At 39.0% G+C, this 18,491-nt stretch overlaps 1 protein-coding gene across 8 annotated transcripts in view; it reads right to left on the bottom strand.

The window, feature by feature from the left end:
* The window catches only part of COBLL1 (cordon-bleu WH2 repeat protein like 1), a 75,777-nt gene that overhangs the window by 51,300 nt on the left and 5,986 nt on the right, over positions 1 to 18,491 (bottom strand). For 2 of the 8 annotated variants that reach the window (XM_040703575.2, XM_046943816.1), the window contains exon 1: positions 2,289 to 2,356. The exons of the other annotated variants lie outside the window; for them this stretch is intronic. The gene's annotated coding sequence lies outside the window, so the exon portion shown is untranslated. Of the gene's footprint in view, positions 1 to 2,288; positions 2,357 to 18,491 lie in introns of those variants that run through there. 8 annotated transcript variants of the gene reach the window in all.

Genomic DNA, 18,491 nt, shown 5'->3' with positions numbered 1-18,491 from the left:
AACAACTCCCTCAGCTCTTCAGAGCAGCATATTCTGTGGATTATCTCAATCTTTGGAGCTCATGTGCTAATGAGGTGATAAATGACATTAAATATACACACAGTCAAAGTTTGTGATGCAAGTTCCACACAATTCCTTAAAGTGAAGTAAGAATGAAATGATGGGAAAATAATACCTAGCTGTACTGGGATCTGTACTAGAATTCGTAAGGAAAAACCCTCCCCTGTTTAACAATGACAGCAAGTAATTTAGGTAAGAGTTTGTTTTACAGGAGCTTACACTGGTGTACAGAAGGATGCTCATTCCAAAGGGATAAGCAGCTGTGTGAGCAGCAAAAACTCATGGCAGCAAACATGGCACATTGGGAAAGAGTATGTCCCAGGTTCACTGCTATGTGTAAGACAGGAATGAGGAAGAAAAACAGCGTTGTCTCTTACTTAACATGCACACACACAAGCTCCTTGATTCAGATAAGCACATATCTGGTATCAGTATCACCGTCAACTTAACTGGGAGTATACCATACCAACCCCCGGAATGGGCAGCAAAGCATGTTTGGGGATTCTCCTCCACATTTAAAAGAAGATATTTCAAAATCAACAGAAAGAGTTGAAAATACTTCCAATATACAGCCAAATTCTAGACACAGCACAAACAATATGGTAACCTCAACAAACTACTTGAACACATCTCTAAGGAGTTTGAAGGTAACAGGTTAGCATCTTTAAAGGCCCGTGTTTGATTTTGCCTACCTGAAATCATAATTTTAGGGCAATTTTCTGAAGAAGCACAAGTGCTGCCATCATACTTCAGCTTTATTACACATGTAAAACATTAGCAAATTATTTTGACTAAGCCTGCACTATCATCCTGTCAAGAGTAAACATATAAAAAAAACGTATTCTGCAAGGTTAAGTGGCACTGGCAAAGACAGACAGATCTCACACTTTACCATACACCCTGCTAGTGTGTTGCTACGTCCACCTGAATGCAGAAGCCTTCCTCGTGCTACCTCAGCAAGAGTTCACAGACGCCATGAAGCCATGACTAGACAAAGCAGCTATTGCAGAGGTTCGGCATGCTGTGCTGCATAGGCGTACAGCTCATCACAGTGCTGCGCTGCCTGTCTCATCTGTGCAGTTGTATGAGACAGACACTCCACCAAATTTTGCCTGGTGAAACACACCAGATTCTTATAAGCTTTTTACACAGCAGGGCCATCAGCTCAATTTTTTGCCTACTCAGAAAAGATTTTTAAAAGAGAAAGTAAGTAATCAAACAGATCACTTCTTAAATTAAAACTGTAACCTTTTTCTGGTTCAGGGAATGCAGTGAGATACTTTGCTAGCCAAAACTTCTAATGCAGAAGGGATTCAAGCCGAGACCTGCAACACACAAGAAGGTATGTGCATGTGTACCTTTCAGTATTCTGGTTTACATTTTAGGAGAGAGTAATCGGAATTGTCCATGACTTACACTTGAGTCATTCAAGAAACACTGACTGAACAAAGAACAAGATTTTACGTACAAAGAAGTTGTTCTCATATTGCAACTTTTTGTGACCTGAGTGAATTCTGCAGTACCTTCTGCAATAACTACCTTAAATCACAGACTCTCTAGCTTACACATCCCACTACTGCAGAAACCTGTGTAGTACAAAGAGCAAACAAACTTCCTAAATAAAGATGAAGAATCAAAGACCTCCATTGCCTTCCCTCCGGTGCACTTCAAACTTCAGTTGTTACCACCCAGAAAGCCAGGCTTACAAACAGACATATTAAACCACAAATATTAAAGAACTCAGAGTAGTTTAAAGAAAATACAGTACAGTCTTAACTGCTTCCCTTCAAATGTTTTGCTTCAGCAAATAAGCACAGAATAGTGAGAACTCCAGCATTCTGCTTATATACACAGTGCATTTATATTAAATGTTAGAAAAATGCAATGGGTTATTGTCAAACAAAGGAACTCTTTCTGCCAACGCTGGAAAAAGCACTGAATGTTTAGCTCTCCCCATTTATAGCTGCAGTGCCACAGAACAGGCGGCACAACGCACAAGCACGGGCTGCAGCACCTCTTTCCACCTCTGGCTTTAAGACTGTACAAGAACTCTGGCCCCACATTCATGTTTCTCTGTCTGCATTTCCTAAGGAAAACAACAACACACAACTCAGAAGAAGCCTTAGCTTTCTAGAAGAAACCAACTGCTGTAATAAGGACAAATCTGAAGGTAAGTGCCGCTTATCAGAGAACACATGTACACGTTAGATATACAGCTCGGTACTTACCTACGGCACTTTCCTGCTAAGGAAGGGCACGAAGCTGTGCTGAAGGCACTGAAGCCCAGCAGCAGGCTGGCAGGCAGGGAGACACTGCCAGCCCAGGCTGGGTTTGCACTCAGCCCCACGCCCCCACAGAGCCAGGTGGGCAGTGAGCATTCAGTAAAGGGGAAGAAACTGCGGCAGCCAGATCAGGCCTGGGCAATGCTAATACGGAAAGCCCCAGAGAACTAAAGGCCAGGACAATAAAAGCCTCAGATGGTATCCCAGTGCATGGTTACCATAGCTCATTTCATTAAAAAAGCTACTCTTGCAGCAATAAAAATACTGAAAGCACATTCAAAGCACTGCAATAGCAACTCTTACAGAATAAAGGTTAGAGTTTTTAACACTCAAAAGTTTGGGTGGGCAGCTGTGATTGCACAGCCAGTTGCAGGTCAGCTCCTGTGTCCAGAGACAGGCAGTGGGACACAACAGCGCGCCCTCAGAACTGCTGCTGCATCAAGGGCGGTGCTGGCACTGCCACCCAGAAGTGACAAACCAACCTGGTCCCTGCCCTGCCTGACAGGCTGAGTGACACACAGGGAAACACAGGGAAAACCCTGCCCTTCAACTTGAGATTCTGGTAAGGTGAAGCTGGCTATGAGGAATAAAACTGGTTCTGCTCTGTAAGGCAAGCTAGGCAGGTAAAGCACTGAAAATTCCTTCTGAAATGCTTGCCTGCTGTGAAACACCCTCAGCCTTGCACTGAAAATCATAGTGTTTAACCTGTGAGTACTTATCCTTGCTAAGATTTGGACTTGTGAAAATGCTGTAAGGCAAAGTAAAACCATTGATCACAGCATCACTACTCTTAAGTAGAAAGTTCTCTCTCATTCTCCAGTTAAAGTCTATAGTGTCCATAAAGTCCATCAAGGCCACAGAGGTCCTGAATGCAAAATACAAAGGCTTCTCCAAAAGTAATGTCTCCAATTTTATCATGCTGGATCACAACCTCAGAGGCAGATGTTGGTGGTATGGCAATATAGGCTGAACCTTCCCACCAACATTCCGTTCCATGTTGTTGCCATGTGACAGATGGCAGTGGAGGGGCAGTCTGACAGAGTAGCATATGACATGGAAGTGTAAATGAAACAAAGGTACAGAAATGAATTCCTTCATGCAGAAAATGGCATCCACTGATATTTACTGACAATTGCTGAGTGTTTATGGAGAGCCAGCAGTGGATGTGAGCACAGCGAGGCGGTGGGTGCTGCATTTTGGCAGTGGTGGCAGCAACAGTGGGTGACCTCTGCTGATGCAGATTCTTACTAGCGCAGCATGCAGGCTCTTGTTCATCACCAGCAAAAGTGCACAGATAACGATGGTGATTATGTTGAAAAATAGTATCTTATCTTGTAGCTAAGAATTTGCTTGAACAGATAGTGTTATGTATTTCCATGGGAACAACAGGTACACAGGAAGTATTACTTTCAGAGGGACCTATGTAAGAAACCTACCTAGACAAGTGAGTTATAAGAAAGAACTGTCTTTCCCCACAGCTGACTACATACCTAAAGCATATGCATACGTTGCACTGATAAAATACGGAGCAGTAAAGACCACTTAGCACACTCCCAAGCTATAGCTGTGAAAGGATGCATTTTTTTTTTCTTTCCTGCTCCAGTTTGATCTTTCCTTTCCAACAACCAAAACAAGCACTGCTTGTTGATTTAGTGCAGCAGATGGACGAATTGCACAGAAATCCTCCTTCCATTCTTTCCCCTAGGCGAGTTCAGAAGGGACACATCTCTGCTGTCTCACACAAGTCATTCCAGGAGAGCACCGCATGCTCCCAGCTGGAGCGGGTCTGCTGCCAGCAGGACAGGCACTGCAGCAGTTCTCCTATAATCCCTTCTCCTCGTTGTGGATGAGCAGAAACTGGTTCGTTTCAGAGAAACCATGTCAGAAAAAGCCACAGGGTGGCACTGCAGGTAGGCTCTGTTCTGAAACGGTTTGTTTGTGGTTTTTCCTTTTCCAAGAAAACTGGTACATATCTTATTCCATCTGCACGAAAGAGTAAAGTGACTTGTCAGGACTTTTTCTTTATATTGTTCAGCTATCCCTAGCACATAAATCATTATCTTAAAAGAGACAGTCTACTGCAAAAATATCACGGTATTTTCTAAATGTATTAAATGGTATTTAGGAGGATAAAACAAAAACAATGACATCCTAAAGACACTCTAAGAATTGGCAAGCATTTCTGATTCACCAGTTCATTTTAAATAACTACCAAATTTTCACAAAGCATGTGTATTTTCATGCAGAAGTTATAACATTCTCTTCATATTTTGTCTTTTAAATCAATATTGAGATTGCAAAAATCTTTGAAGTTCTCTCTGAAGCATTAGGTAGGACAGCATTACCTTCTGAGAAAGTGAATAAAAGTCTATGAAAAAAGGTCTTAACACTGCATTCAGTATTATCAGTTCCTCTTAAGACAGTTTTCTTCTCACATATAAAAGCATCAAAAACCATTTAATGCAAAATATAAGACATAGGAAAGTAGTATTACAAAGCTGGACTTACAAGTCTATGTTTTCCACTGTGTTGTTTTTCCTTCCTCAATTTCAAACTCCTGCCATTTCAGTTAAAGGCCAAAACCGGTTGGTTACAAGGAAAGCTATTTCTGTTCATTTAGTGAATAAACCGATATTCAAAGGAGATTTGGAGGTCAGCCAGGATTGCAGTAGTTTCTTTCCATTTTTAAACAAAAGGCCTCTTCAAATTATAAACCTGATATTCCTGTAGATTCAAAGCTAACAGATAGCATAAGACCATGCGCTACCATACTAGTCACCTGAAGACCTAGACCATTTTAAGTTCTCAGTTTTAGAGCATGATCAGCAACAATTAGTATTCATTGTCAGTGTTTCTAGTAATAATAAGTCGTATTTTAGCTCAGTTACATCATCTCATGAACTACAATGCTGTTACTTTTTCTTATCCCAGTGGGCAAGAAGAAAAAAAAATAGTTATTCCCTTGGACAGAAACTGAAGAGAGGATTGGTAAATATTTCAACTGCCAAGGAGCAATATGCCATTCTTTCTGCTACAAGCTTGCTTCTCATGTTTCTTAAACCATTTGTATATGGAGATCCTATTGCGGTTAGATAGCATGGCATTAATATATTGGCACATAAATGTGTCAACATAGCAGTGACTTTAGTGGGACCCAAATCAAAATAATCCCCTGCCTTACCCAACACATTATGTGATAGTATTGATTTCCAAAGTCATATAAATTTTATTTGAGCACATTATTTACCCATTGTGATGACACATACTAAAGCATTCTACATTTTGATAAACGATCTCAGGACACGTGACTAACAAATATTAAATTAGCAAGAGAGCTAACATGGTAAAACACACTGTGTTTCGTACCAAAGCCTCAGTTCTAGGAACTGGTACTTCTTAAAATCATGTATTTAATAGAGTTAGGACAAAAAAATACAGTCAAAGGAAAATCTTTTTTGCTCATTATTTTGTCTGCTGGAGAGCATGGGTTTCTGAGGAAGTGTCTGCCTACACAAAACAAGAAAAAAAATAAAGTGCTACAATTTTATTTCACAAAAATCAATTACTAAAGTCAGGATTCAGCCACTCCTAGCACTGTCTCATCCACAGTAGAAAAATATCTATGTTTTTATATCTCAGCTATCCGAAGTTAGAGTACTTCATATGAATTTATTTATGCAGATGCCTAAGAAGTTCCCTGTTTTCAAATATTCTAGAACAAAAGAATTTATTCAAGAACAAAAAGAATAAAATTCAAATGGCTGCATAGCTTTTGTCACTGTAACACAAAGCATTTACGCCCAACTCTTAACAAAGAGCTGCCTTATCACACAGAACTTCACACTTCTCAAAAGCGCAATCAGTATGTAGCCCAAATTCATATACAACCCACGGGAATTTAGATATATGAAAACACATTTTACAAAGCAAAACAAAACCCACACACAACTGTTCCCATCCAGCACTGAGACGCACTCTTGCATTCCCATGGAAAGTCAGCAGTGAGAAGAGCACAGCCACATATTCCTTTGAGGCCAGGCACAACTGAACCACTGGACAACGAACAAGTTCTGGTCCCCCATCACTAGTAAGGACACACAGATCATGGGAACTCTTTTTCTCTGGGTCACTTGGCTACACAGCTGTGTGTCATTTGTTTTCAGAACAAAAACGTCTTCCTTTAGGAGAACCACAGATTACTGCGAGATTTAAAAAAAAGACAAAAATATGCGTATTACTGTGTGGTATGTCTGACAGTTAAAAACATATGCAAAGCTACTATTTCACTGGATGGTACAGGAGCACAAATTCTGCAAAATTAAAAACACTTCAAACAGGTGACTATTATTAACAGATCACCCTCAGGAAGAGTCCGAGAGCTATGCTGCAGAAGCCCCACCATGTCGACAATTTTATCTGTCTTCTTGCTGACATATGCCTAAAGTTTGTGCTAATGTTTCACATGTTTTCTAGGGTAAATAAACTAATTCAATCATCTACTCAAAGGAGAGATGAATAACAGCTATCACAATTATGTAACAGAACAAGAAACTATTTCCACTGCCACTGTTGCCAGTTTTAAAATATAGCCTGCATACATAAAAACCTAGGGAGTGAATGTACATGAAAAAACAGATGTAATCATGCAACTGCAACTATGAGAATACATAAGTGGTTTTGTATTGAAAGTGATAGGACAGCCACAAATTATGTTTGTTAGACAAAGTTAATCAAATGTTGATTCAGACATATAGATTGGGATCAGAAAAATAAACTGCAGGTTTTTTGTCACTTCAGATATGTAGAGAGGCTCAAACAAGCTGTGAGAGACTGCTAGGAGACACCTAAAGACACCAGTCAAATTAAGGATTATGGTTCATAGACACAGAAGCAGACTATGATTCTCAATTGCTCTGTCTTCATCCTCCTTCTCTGAGTAAGCTTTATCACATTCTCACCTCCTTCTGTATCTAAGGATCAGCAACTGGCTACCAAGCCTTACTGGATCCAACTCCTAATCACGCTGTGAACCGCTAGACCATGCCTCTGAGCTATTCAGTGCACACCAATGGCCTGGCTGAATCTATTTTCTAAAAAAAAAAATAATAAAGTAATTAATTAACATGGCTAAATATCTGTTCATAACACACTTCAAATCAGTCCTCTACTTCTGTGTGTGCAGTCACATGTTTTCTCAGGCTCAGCATCGCATTTAAGCTCATAATACTATTTTCTGCCTGTTTGGAGATGTGGAACAACAGGGTTGAACAAGGATACATCTGTCACAGAAACACTGCAGTCTGTGCCAAACATTTTTTAGACTATACATTTAAGTGCAATTCAGCAGCCTTTAGCTTTCTGTGGTCACATGTGGCTAATGAGGATACCAGGTGGCTGTCATAGGAGCATAACAGTGACATAAGCTTCTGAGAACATTATAAGGCAAACTTTACAGTTAGGACTAGCCATAATTTCTCTATCTTCTTATTTTTCCATTTTTCAGCCCAAATTCAGCCCAGTCCATGTCATATGCTTCTACTTTTTTTTTTTTTTTAATTAGAGAAAGAGGAAAGGAAACTGTCCCCACATGCTCATAATGGGCAGATATGCCACAGAAACAGTAGCTGAATGTCCCCCTATCCCATACTTCCTACACAAGTGAGCCAGAAGAAAAAGAGAACACAAACAGACTAAAAAGAACAATCTTCCTGCTCATCTTGAGCTTATGTGAAGCTCCACACTACAGTCAATGATGGCTGTTACCAGAAGTTCCTGAAGAAAAGTGCATATTGAGCATGCTGGTTTGTGTATTCGAATTCAAGACATTTAGCTGTGCTAAGAAAAGTACAGATTAAGATCTAGTCTAATGGTTAGAGGACTAATTCTATTGTTGGCAACTACCACCAGTGACAATACAGACAATGTTGCTATTTCAAAAGATATAGAACTGGTAGGATTAAGCTCTGAGAATGCCCCAGCTCAGAATATTGAATGAGCACAGGCATAGGAGTATGCATAGGTATATGCAAATCAACAGAACAAACAGTATTTAGAATTAAATTCTTTCATCTGCAAAACTTATTTATATGCTACAAGCAAGTAAGATGAATTCACTGATAGGTTAATTAATGGATAGATTCTTTCAACACAGCACAATTCCTTTTATTCACCAATATTAAGACTCACAATCATTACATCTGGTCCTCTTATCAGAAGAATTTAGGATTAATCTGAGCTAGCAGCAGGACAGTCAGGTCTTAAGATGTGCTGTGGAACTTGTTTATGATACTAGCCTAAAGTTAAAGTATATAAGTAAGATGTAACACTCAGGACAAAAGAAACTGAAACAAGCTGGTCCAAGGCAGACCAGGCCTTTCCAATACTTTGGAAAGAGTATATACAAAATTCAGTCGCCAATGCATCGAGCTACAGACCTTGGTGTCCCATCGTGTTTCACCACATAGATATCTCTGAAAAATCTGAACATTTTATAGCTAAATTCCAGTCTGAAACTCTCCCTTTTAGATGCTCAGCAGATAAAAATCACCTTCCTGTTTTGGAAACCTCTTTTCAAATACAACAGTACCACATTTGAATAAGATATTACCAGTTCTTTTGTTTTGTTTTACAATAAAAATTGTAACATACAACATGAAGAGACAAACAAAACAGATCTCAGAGTTATCACCTTTATTTCAATGGATTTGGTGTACACGACCTCAGTGGCTGTGCCTCTTCTACAATACAAGGTTAAAATAAAACTTCGGACATTCGCCATACACAAGCTGCATTTCAAATACCTATCCAGCATCCATTATCCTTCTCCTACTATATGTTTTGGAACAGGGATTTGCACTGCAAAAGCCATAAACTGCCTTCTGCAATCCACAGCTCAGCTAACCTCTGATTAATTTGTTCCAAATAAAGGAGAAAACAATTTGCATTTGCTGAAAACAGAAAAAGACATTGCAGCTAAATTCTTGAATCCTGACTAAGTCTACTAATCTAGATCAGTGGTTGCAGCATTTTTTAATTTGTAGATTCCTAAAAAGGTCTTTCAATCAGCAGTGCAAATGCTAGCTTTGCAACCAATGCAAACCAGCTGGAATAGGTTTGTTCTCTAGTTGATTTGTAAAAGCCCATGGGCCACAAGCTGGTTTGGAAGCTGATGACATAAGCCCATGGCACATTAAGGAAGGTGATAATAAAATCATTCATTCTACTTTCAGCCTTTTCAGACAAGCAGCAATGGCTACTTATTAAGGTGGGCATGGGCATGTTTCATGAATTTTGGTCATTTGCTTATTGACTGATGTCCAAGCTCCTTGGAGGACAGACTTTCACCTTTCATACTTGAAGATTGCACCTAAATACCAGAAGATTTTCACTACAGCTAAGTGCAAATGAGGTATCAGAAGCTTGTGTTTTATTCAGCAAACAAGTTTCGAATTTCCCCAAAGTGCTATGTAGGGTGTATCATACTTACTGCTACTGCTTGTGAAGCAAAAGCTGAAAAGCCACTCGAGCAGCCCCTTGCACTTCCTACTATCTCAGTATTGCACAAACTGCTGCAAGCATCCTTACACCAGTAGACCACTTGGAAATAGAAACTGGGGTTTATCAATCATGACTACAAACTGCAAACGTACAATGCAAATATTCCACATTAAACACAATTAGCCAAAGCAGGTCAGATACAAATGGCTCAGGCCAGCGTTAGCACACCTTCCACAAAATAAACCTGAACTTCTTCTGAGGACAGAGCTAACACTTAACAAGTGAAATTAGAAATAAGTGAAAATTGACCATTTTAATCAAAAGCCTTTCACAAAGCACCAGAGATGTGATGAAAAACATGCTCCTTTTATGTTTTTTTTAATCTTTATTTATTTTTATTACTATTACTAAGGCTCTTCACAAGTGAAAACGGAAGCTTGATTAGTGAAAGAATTCATCAGAATTTATCAGCTTCCAGTACTAAATTCCTGCATGATTTAATTCCCAGGATATCAGTTATTTTTCTGTTAATTGTAAGGTCAGAGAGGACCCCATTTAAGCAATAAGCAGCAGGAACTAAACAAACAGAAGACCGGATCTGTAATTGAAATGTGTTTCCTGGAGGAAAGGAGTAAATCAGTGCAGATAATGTACTACAGAAGAAAGAAAAAAAAAAGCAAAAAGTCACATGTTCCAAAACAATCTGTTCAAAAAACTTCTCAGTAGAACATAAGCAGCTCTACAAAATCAGTGCCCTATTAAGGAATTTACATACTTACCAAGTCTTAAGTTACTAATCAAAAGCAATAGCTATTTGCTTTGTGGATGAAAAGTTGTGATACTTGTAACACATGCACGTACACAACTGAAGTTACAAAACAACCTGCACAGCCACTTCTTTGTGTGTTGAGCGCACACCTGAGACAAGAACTCCAGAACACAACTTCATTCAATAGCCAGTTTAAGAAAAGTAATTCTGGTAGAATAGGAAAGAGGCATTCAGAGTACTAAAACAGTTCAAATAATTCTTAATGTTTTTGAAATCCACCAGTTACAAGGTCACATCAGTGGTATTTCATGGCATGTCTCCTGATACCAGGTTTCTGACCTGTGGATGAGCATCATGTGCTTATATGAACAGCTGGAATTTGAAATTTGTCTTTAATGAACATAGAGTATGGCTACTAAAAACTGTATATATTTTCCAAAAAATCACTGGTCTATCCTAAATCTTTACTCATCCTCATTTGATTGTTAAAACATTAAGGTTGGAAAAGACCAGCAAGATCATCTAGTCCAACCGTCAACCTATCACCACCATGCTCACTAAAACATCTCCCCAGGTGTCATATCATAGAATCACAGAATTACTCAGGTTGGAAAGGACCTCAAAGATCATCAAGTCCAAGCACAGCCTAATCATATGCCCTCTTCTTGAAAACCTCCAGGGACGGTGACCTCAGTGTCTCCCTGGACAGCTTGCTCCAATACTTCATCACTCTTTCTGATTAGAAATTTTACAAAATATTCAACATGAGCCTCTCGTGGCACAACTTCAGGCCACTACCTCTTGTCCTATCATGGTTACCCGGGAAAAAGAGACCAACCCTCACCTCATTACCTCCTCCTTTTAGGCAGTTGTGGAGGGCAACAAGCTCTCCCCTGAGCCTCCTCTTCTCCAGACTAACTAATCCTAGTTCCCTTAGCTGCTCCTCCTAAGATGTGTTCCAAGTGATTGACCAACCCCAGCTAAAGACACCAAGACATCTAATAACTGACCGACAAACATTTTCAAATAAATTCTCACCCCAGAAAAGGTTGTCCCTCCACAAGTTAGGCAGAAGTAACTGTACAAAAAAAGCCTCATCTCTATACTCAGCCAATTCCAGATGACATGGCAGAGTAACACAGCTGGAACTGGCATGACTTAACAGGCACTGGGGACACAGTCCACATCCCCCTTAGTAAACCACCCTTGGCCTGAATATGCGAAAGGAACTTTCTATTTCCATAATCTAAGGAGCCATGAGGAGATAAAAATAACCACTTTGTTTGTCCTATTGAATAGGGGATTAAAATAAACTGGCAACGTTTTAAGTCATGCACCAGAGGTGGATTCACCAGGTCACAATTGCAAAAGGAGAACTGCCAGGCCTTGATAAGCATGGCAATTACAATTCTTTTATATACAGAACCACTCCAAGGGAGAGCAGCTTCCTTACACGGCAATAACAGCATATCCTTTGATTTATACAGTAGTCCTCCAGCAATACAACCAACATCCTGTTTTCATCTTAAGTACAGCTGGGTAGGTTGCCTACAGGCTTTATTTATCAGAGCTCCTCTAACCAAGTCCATTCTCATTATGAGAAACAGCACCATCCAGTTTAGCAAGCATTTCTTATCTCCCCAACTCTTTTCTTCTAAATATTCTGATGTGGTATCTACATTTATGTACTACACCGATCTGATATACTGAGAGCTGTGAAACAACATGATTCACATTTATGAACTAAAGTAAAAATACTCCTACCTGGGAAGTCATGTAAAAACACCCAAGAAAATTCAGAGGAAAAGGAGTTTGTGGCTATCAGAGGAAAGAACAGAAATACTGATTGAATGACCTAAGCTGTAAGATCACATAAAGCCCTTAAAGCACAGATTCCCAAGATCAAAAATGACTTTTGTGAATCCTCCCCAAATTTAGAAGTTTTCTCCGCATAACAGAGAATCTCAGTAAAATGCCTAAAATAAAATATTTTTATTAGATACCTCTCTGACTATTTTAAATATTTAATAGTTCCGTATCCTATGTGACCACAAGTCAGAATTCCATCACAAAATCACTTTTCCACACTGTAACCCATGAAGGAACTAGCCAAGAAGCATTCTGTATATGATTTACACTCATACTCTGTGCCCATGCAATAACTCATGAACATTCCACTTGCATGCTGTCACTTTTTAGAAATAGAAGTATTGAGAGTGCTTAACTGCTAACTAATGCAATTACTCAAAACAGTTTTAGAAGTTTTTCTACTTGTTGAATGTAATTCGCAAAAAAATAATAAAATGAGGAACGTGTTTCTAATTATAGCTACAATTTTTACTAATTTACATTCAAGCAAGGGGTAAGCAGCATACCAGCAAAGCATCACTGGAAGCATAAATGCAATTACCAGTATCAGTATAGGGCAAGGTTCTCATTTAGAAAGTAATAACCCTGATTCAAGTGAACTAGAGAACTTAGAACTTGCCTGCACTAGTCAAAAAAGCAGCTGGTGTGGGGGCAAAGATGGAAGGACAGACAGAAGTACCAGCAACATAGCTACAGCAGTAGAAACTTCAGTGTCCAGAAGGTGTGTAGATCTGAACAGCACAGCTACTGCTACTGTCCTTAATAGCATAAGTTAGGCCAGGGACAAGCTGCAGGTAATTCCTTTGCTAAGAGCTCTCTGAGATTTGTCCCACTTCCCTCAAATTTACTACAGTAGATCAATGCTTCAGAGTCTGATCAAAAGGAACATGAATCTTGTTTTAAGATGTTGAAAAACAGCAGTATTAAGCTGAGAGAAAAGCTAATGTAGATGGCAGGAGAACGAGACACAAACAAGAGAGCTTAATTCACCTGAACACTCTGTTCACCCTCACTCTACGAACGAGAACTCCATGTGCCAGTGGCCCCAAACCCATTGACCTCTCTCAGTTGCCATGTTTTCTTTCTCCCAGTAACAAGGATTGAGTTTCAAATACCACTTAAAGACATCTGTAGAAACAGCTCCAGCTTCCTATCATGCAAGAGTTCCAAGCTGTTTCAAAAGAACAGCCAGATAGCCATTAGCCACACCTAAAACAAAAACGATCACAATTTTTTGCTTTTTTTTTTTTTTTAACACGGATTTGAGGTCACTGCCATAATGCAGCTAGTGTAAAGAAGAAAGCCCCTCCTTGGGGGGGTCAGAACTTCAAAGCTTACCCTTCAAAAACATCATCAAATTAAAAAGAATATCCTGAGGTGAATGCTGGCAAGGGAAAAGGACTGAAAGCAACAGAAACCTTGCCAAACTTTAAAAAAGACTTGTGTAATCATAAAAAGCTGGTTGCTGACATCTAAGTGAAGAAAAAGACTTGAAGAATCTACAACAAACTTATTACTCCACCAGCTCAAGATCAGCAGTAAATCCGCTCAGCTAAGAACAAGACACAACCTTCTTTTTACATAGATTGTCCATATGAAACACAGTAAGGTACTCAACTATTATCAAAAGAGAATATGAGAAGTCCTTAGCCTGTGACAGATCTCTGAACCATAGAATGCTTAGAGTTGGAAGGAACATCTGAAGGCTATCTAGTCCAACTACCCAGCAATGAACAGGGATCAATCGGTCTCTCTCATAAAGAGCCGTGAAACCATTTCGTTCTTGTTGTAATTTAAATGTTTAACTCAAAATATTTGTCAATCAAAGCCACAGATGAACACAGTGAAGATATAATTTACTTGTACAGCCCCATTATTTAAAGGATGTGATTCACACCTGCTGACATCTCATGTTACTGTCAGAAGGGTGGAGCTTAAGAACTGAATTTTTACAATTGCTGCTAAAGTTCTGACATGTTTCAGCTCTCCCTTCCCATCCTTAGTAAAGTATCTTTGCAAACAAACTGGAGCCCTTTCTACCACTTTGGTCACTTATTCACATGATACAATAGACTGACTAAAGGCAACTTAGTGTACAACCAAGATGCAAATCTACATCTGACAGGATGTGGGAAAGGCCAGTAACTGTAGAACTGTCCAAATCTCATTGACTTTTATCATATTTTTACATGACTGCTAAAAACTCGTAACATTATTTTTTTCTAATCTTGGACCACTTGTTTACATATAAGAGAAGAATTTGTTAGATATTCAGCTATTCTTCCTTTTTTGAGACTGGTGTTGGCACTCACACTGTACACTTCTTAGTTAATTAGGGTAAGGTTTTTGAAGGGTATTTCTATCTGAAGTTCTTCCAAGAAGCCCCGACAAGCACTTGTTTACAAAATAAACAATTCACTGGGCACTTCATTTCTTACTACAGATCTGTGCACCATAAGCAGGAAGAGGCAGCATCAGCTGGTCAAAGAACAGACAGATTTAATTCAGGAAATGCAAAGGAACAGCCTGACTGACACAGTCAGGGTATCTGCTATGAAATGCCCACCAGGCCTGCAGGCACGCATCTGATGGACAAGGCCCAGCAGTTAACAGTCACTAACCTGCAAGGGAATGGCACAACTGAATTCACACAGGGCTACAAACAGGCTGAAGGCTCTCATTAGCAATCCAAAACCTGAACCTGGTCTGAACTCAAGATATCAGAGGGAGCAGTAGCGATGTCCCTCACAATTAAGTTTAAAATATCAAGCATATCCAAAAGGGCAAGTTAATCTATAACCAGTCGTCACAGCATGCCATCCTCTGCCAAAGGCAGGATCAGAGCAGCAGGCTGGATTTTACCCACAAAGGTGAGGATTTTAAGGGAGTTTTGAGATTTCAACACGCTGATCCAGCTGTTCCCACAAGGAGGGCAAGCCACACAACAGCAGTGACCATAACCTGACAATCAAACCATCTCCTAAAAAAAAGTCATTTAGATGAAGTAATATTGGAAGTATTAGCCATCACCTTTTTTCTTCATATTACACAACTATGAACATAAAGCAGAACTTATTTTCATATTTCTTTTAGAAGACTTCCTAACTTCAGCTCCAGATTACACCCTATACAAGTACATAAGCCCATAAAATGGTTACGATCTCCTCTGCTTACACTAGATTTTTACAGGCCTGCATTTCATTTTTAGCTATCAAAATACAAAGAACCACTGCCAACATGACAAGGTTAAATCAGTAACAGAATCATGACCAAGTTTCTCAAATAAGTCCCATACTACAGTAAATATACACGACAAAAACGTGGGGGTTTTCGTTTGCTTTTTAATGTGACGTCATGTCTTATAGAAATGTTTTAAACAAGGAGAAAGAGAATGTATTTTGTCTCAAATGAAATTTCAAGCTTTAGTACTAAACATGTTAAAATAATCACTAACATCCAAACTCTATATATAAACAACAGAAGCTTGAAAGCAAATAGTTTTTTTTTCCTTGCCCTAATACTTCTGTTAATTCATACAGAACAGTTTATGGTGTTATAGCTGAACTGGGGCCACAATTACAGTCTGTGTTAATTCTCTCAAAGCTGAAACCTAAAGATATACCTGATTATGTTTTGGAGATCACAGATGTTGAACTAGTGTGACATTTTCATCTCCTCCGAAGAGGGGGCAGAGCTTCCATGGACATGCCATGAATCCTGCCATGGAATCACTCAGGTTATACCAAATGTTTGGTGGGTTTTGTTTGTTTGTTTGTTTTTGTTGTTGCTGTTCATTTGTTTTTAAACTCCATCTATGGTCAATACACATACAAAATAGTGGTTGGTTGGCACTGCATAGGATGAAATTACAGCACTTACATCATATGTCATTATTTCCAAATATTCTCAATTCTACAATAAAAACTTATTCTGGATTAAGTTGCCAGCAAGCAGATTTAGAAAGCAAACAAAAACAACAACAAAGCACCTTGCAAACCCATTGGCTGGCAGGCTTTATGTGTTGGAACTACTGAACCCAGGAAAATTTTCCTGTGAGTAAAAGCAAGGATGGAAGACAGAAAAGAAAAATAACAAAAAAATCTTTCTGTAAGCGGTATCTTAAAGACCGCAGGGAAAAAGAAAAAAACCACAACAATTCATTTGTCTGAGTATTTCTAAAAGTGTCAAGATGAAGTAATTTAATATTGTAAAGGTTTCATTTAGCTTTCACAGTTCATTGCACTTCCCTCCTCTCCTTTTATTCATTTGAAATTTATAGATGAAGAGGCATTACAACAGTGTATTTTGGGAGGAAGACTGGAAAGTTCCTAAGTGTTTGGGCAGCGGAAATCTGAGAACAGTCAAAAAAAGATGCTTAGAATCAAGACAGATTCCAGCAGTTCAGACAATGATGTCAGATCCTTATTACTTTTCCAAAATATGCTGCTTCAGAGTCTCTCCATCTCCCTTGCCATTGACAATCAGCTCTGAAAGACTGCTTTTACAACACCGATTTTCCACACCTTCTGGATTTTTCACCTTGCTTTTCTATGGAAGCGAACAAGCGCTAACTTGTGTGTTAAGACTATTCCCACTATACGTAGGGGGAGGCAAGCAGGGGAGATGTGATTGTTCTCCTTCAGTGTAGAGCAAGAAAACAAAACTTACTTTAACTACAAAATCCTCTGATTACTGTACATATCATTTGGAAGAAAATATTCTCTCTACCCCCCCAACTCCTCCCCAAAAAAACCAAAAAACCAACAGAAAAAAAAAAAAGAGAAGACTTAAGGAGTTGCAGGAATAAAGATACACCTCCCAAGTAAAAAATGCCTTCAACATTGTTGTCACAAGACCTTGTAATCAGATAGCTCAGCAGATTATCTTCTACCTGCACTATGCCATCCAACTGTTCCACCCTCTAGCTTGGCAGCAAATAAAGGACTAGGTTCTACAAAGGTCGAGAGCAATGCAATGATACTTAAACACTTGGCAACATACCAAATGACAAGAACTCAACTTACCATGTTGTATTTTTTCCTACTGTACTTCTAATTATCTTATTACCTACACATTGAAAATATCCGCTCACTAATAACTTGCAAGCAAGCATCTGTCACCCTTTTGGAACAAGCCCTCTGATGCTGTATGAGCCAAAGCAGGTAGCAACCCACAAGACTATAGACAACATCCATGTACAGCTCAACCAGATTCTGCAGCAGACCGTCACCTGAGGACAAAGAACAGCACGCTGCCATGCTTGGAGAGGTCTGGGGAAACAAGACCATCAAACTGGTGAGAACCCGATATTGGTATTTAACTACACAGCCTTATGGGAACAGCTGAAAGAGATACAGAAGCCTTCCAGTAGAAAAACGCATAAAAATTAGCTGCTATACAGCCACATACAGAGCTTCAGTCTTTGGAAGATGATGTATCCAAAGGTCTGAAATAAAAGCAGGTAAAATACACAAGAGGAGAATTAGTGCCCAAGAAATCAAAGAAAATTGTAAGAACAAGATTTTTAAAACAAACACAGAGAAATTCTTTTTAGGAATACAAATGTGAAAAGGAACTTGATTCTGAAGACAAACAAGTTTCTAATTTTGTTATTTTGAAATGCAGCGTTCTTTGGAATTAAGATGTCATCACTTCATAGGAGAGACGCAGGGCAAAGAACAAAATCCGCGATCACTGGCATTTGAGAGAAAGTCAAGCTCACATACAGGAATTATTTACATTATTTGGTGAACTGGAGAGATACACTTAGATATATTTAAAATGTAATCTGATTTTGTATAAATTTATGTATCTAAATATTTATATATTTTCTAAACCAAGTGGTTATACTTCCAAAACAGTGGTAAATAATACCATTCAAATAAACATGCAGGAAGAATTGTTAAGGTACAGCTAAGAAAGTACAGCTAAGAAGCTATTTCTCCAATTTAAACCTTTGATGAATTAACCCTCCCAACAACAAAACTGATGCTTTCTCACAGAAAAAGCTCATG

Source organism: Gallus gallus, chromosome 7 (assembly GCF_016699485.2).
Source record: "Gallus gallus isolate bGalGal1 chromosome 7, bGalGal1.mat.broiler.GRCg7b, whole genome shotgun sequence".
In the NCBI taxonomy this organism is placed as follows: Eukaryota; Metazoa; Chordata; class Aves; order Galliformes; family Phasianidae; genus Gallus; species Gallus gallus.
Note: the sequence above shows the minus strand (reverse complement) of the source record. Positions and strands in the feature narration are given on the sequence as shown.